Source organism: Arachis hypogaea, chromosome 20 (assembly GCF_003086295.3).
Source record: "Arachis hypogaea cultivar Tifrunner chromosome 20, arahy.Tifrunner.gnm2.J5K5, whole genome shotgun sequence".
NCBI lineage: Eukaryota > Viridiplantae > Streptophyta > Magnoliopsida > Fabales > Fabaceae > Arachis > Arachis hypogaea.
Window position 1 is genome coordinate 80,109,723 of NC_092055.1, and position 3,294 is coordinate 80,113,016.

At 31.6% G+C, this 3,294-nt stretch overlaps 1 non-coding gene across 1 annotated transcript; it reads left to right on the plus strand.

Annotated features, from left to right (window-relative positions):
• The first annotated feature begins 673 nt into the window (after positions 1–673).
• On the plus strand, positions 674–781 carry LOC112787051 (small nucleolar RNA R71). The gene has a single exon (XR_003194488.1). It is a non-coding gene; the product is annotated as a small nucleolar RNA R71 (small nucleolar RNA).
• The last annotated feature ends 2,513 nt before the right edge of the window (positions 782–3,294 follow it).

The following is a 3,294-nucleotide window of genomic DNA, read 5'->3' on the forward strand; positions in this document are numbered from 1 at the left end:
TACTCAGCTGGCCCACTTGTGCCTCTAAATTTCTAATGGAGGACCTTGTTTCATTCATGAAACTTAGAGTGGCCTTAAATAGATCAGAGACTATATTTGCTAAGCTAGATGGATTCTGCTCAGAATTCTCTGTCTGTTGCTGAGTGGATGATGGAAAAGGTTTGCTATTGCTGAACCTGTTTCTTCCACCATTATTAAAGCCTTGTTGAGGCTTTTGTTGATCCTTCCATGAGAAATTTGGATGATTTCTCCATGAGAGATTTTAGGTGTTTCCATAGGGTTCTCCCATGTAATTCACCTCTGCTATTGTAGGGTTCTCAGGATCATAAGCTTTTTTTTCAGAAGATGCCTCTTGAGTACTGTTGGATACAGCTTGCAATCCATTTAGACTCTGAGAAATCATATTGACTTGCTGAGTCAATATTTTGTTCTGAGCCAATATGGCATTCAGAGTATCAATTTCAAGAACTCCCTTCCTCCGAGGCGTCCCATTACTCACAGGATTCCTTTCAGAAGTGTATATGAACTAGTTATTTGTAACCATGTCAATGAGTTCTTGAGCTTCTGCAGGCATTTTCTTTAGGTGAATGGATCCACCTGCAGAATGGTCCAATGACATCTTAGATAGTTCAGATAGACCATCATAGAATATATCCCAGATGGTCCATTCTAAAAGCATGTCAGAAGGACACTTTTTGGTCAGTTGCTTGTATCTCTCCCAAGCTTCATAGAGGGATTCACCTTCTTTCTGTTTGAAGGTTTGAACATCCACTCTAAGCTTGCTAAGCTTTTGAGGAGGAAAGAACTTGGCTAAGAAAGCCGTGACCAGCTTATCCTAAGAGTTCAGGCTACCTTTAGGTTGAGAGTCCAACCATATTCTAGCTCTGTCTCTTACAGCAAACGGGAAAAGCATAAGCCTGTAGACCTCGGGATCAACCCCATTGGTCTTAACAGTATCATAGATTTGCAAAAACTCAGTTAAGAACTGAAAAGGATCTTCTGATGGAAGTCCATGAAACTTGCAATTCTGTTGCATCAGAGAAACTAATTGAGGCTTTAGCTCAAAATTTTTTGCTCCAATGGTAGGGATTGAGATGCTTCTTCCATGTAAATTGGAATTTGGTGCAGTAAAGTCACTAAGCATCTTCCTTGCATTGTTATTATTTTCGGCCATGTCTCCTTCTTTTTCGAAAATTTCTGTCAGATTTTCTCCAGAGAGTTGTGCTTTAGCTTCCCTTAGCTTCCTCTTTAGAGTCCTTTCAGGTTCAGGATTAGCCTCAACAAGAATGTTCTTATCCTTGTTCCTGCTCATATGAAAAAGAAGAGAACACAAAAGAAAATTTGGAATCCTCTATGTCAGAGTATAGAGATTCCTTTATGTGAGTAGAAGAAGAAAAGAATAGAAGAAGAGAAATTCTAACACCAAGAGGAAGAGAGGGTTCGAATTTTGAGATGAAGAGAAGTGTTAGTAAATAAATAAATAATTAGAAGGAGATGAGAGAGGGAAGAATTCGAAAATTAAATAAAATAAAATAAAAATATTTTTGTTTTTTCAATTTAAAATTAGTTAGAATTCGAAAATTTTAAAAAGAAAAATTAAATTAAATTAAATTAAAATTTAAAATAATTAGTTAATTAAAAAGGAATTTTGAAAAAGAGGAAGTGATTTTTGAAAATTAGAGAGAGATAATTAGTTAGGTGGTTTTGAAAAAGATAAGAATCAAACAAAAAGATAAAATTAATTGAAGAAGATTTGAAAATCAATTTTGAAAAGATAAGAAGTTAGAAAAGATTTTGAAATTGATTTTGAAAAAGATGTGATTGACATTTTATTTTGAAAAAGATTTGAAAAAGAAATTTAAAAAGATTTGATTTTGAAAATTAAAGTTGGTTACTTGTCTAACAAGAAACAAAAAGATATGATTTTAAAATTTAAAGATTGAACCTTTCTTACTAGGCAAGTAACAACTTAAAATTTTTGAATCGATCAGATCACATTAATTGTTAGCATTAATTTTGGAAATATGAAATAAAAATAAGAAAAAGATTTTGAAAATAAATTTTGAAAATTTGGAAATTATGAAAGAAAAAATGAAAAAGATTTGAAAAAGATAGAATTTTTAAATTGAAAATTTGATTTGACTCATAAGAAACAACTAAATTTTAAAATGTTTTGAAAAAGTCAACTCAAATTTTCAAAAATTTATGAGTGAAATAAGGGAAAGATATTTTTTTTATTTTTAAATTTTTAATGAGGAGAGAGAAAAACATAAAAATTACTCAAAACATGAAAATTCAAGATCAAAACACATGATGCATGCAAGAACACTTTGAATGTCAAGATGAACACCATGAACACTTTGAATATCAAGATGAACTCCAAAGACTTATTTTTCAAAATTTTTTAAGAAAAGAAAAACATGCAAGACACCAAACTTAAAAAATTTTAATAATTAGACACTAACAAATTGAAAATGCATATGAAAAATAAGATGCAACACACAACAAGAAAATATGAAGATCAAACAAGAAGATTCATCAAGAACAACTTGAAAATCTTGAAGAATGCAATGCATGAATTTTCGAAAAATGCAAGAAAGAGATAAACATGCAATTGACACCAAACTTATAAATTGACAATAGACTCAAACAAGAAACACAAAATTATTTTTGGTTTTATGATTTTATTAAATTTTTTTTATAATTTTTTTCGAAAATTAATTGGATAAAGAAAAAAATAAGGATTTCAAAATTTCTAATGAGAATTCCAGGAATCATGCAATGTTAGTCTAAAGCTCCAGTCCAGGAATTAGACATGGCTTACTAGCCAGCCAAGCTTTCAGTGAAAGCTCCGGTCCAAAACACTAGACATGGCCAACGGCCAGCCAAGCTTTAGCAGATCATTACATACAAAAGCTAAATTACTGAGAAAGACAAAGAAGCTCTTCTCTAATGATAGTTGAAACCTCAGTCCAAAAGATTAGACATGGCTTTACAGCCATCCAGACTTCAACAGATCATCATAAAACTCTAGAATTCATTCTTAAAAATTCTGAAGAACATAGAATAATTTAATTTTTTATCTTATTTTTTTTGAAAATTTTTCGAAAATAAAAGAATAAAAACAAAAACTTAAAATTAAAATAAAATTACCTAATCTGAGCAACAAGATGAACCATCAGTTGTCCAAACTCGAACAATCCCCGGCAACAGCGCCAAAAACATGGTATGCAAAATCGTGATCGTTCATTCCTTGGTAACGGCGCTGAAAACTTTATACGCACGTTCATAATC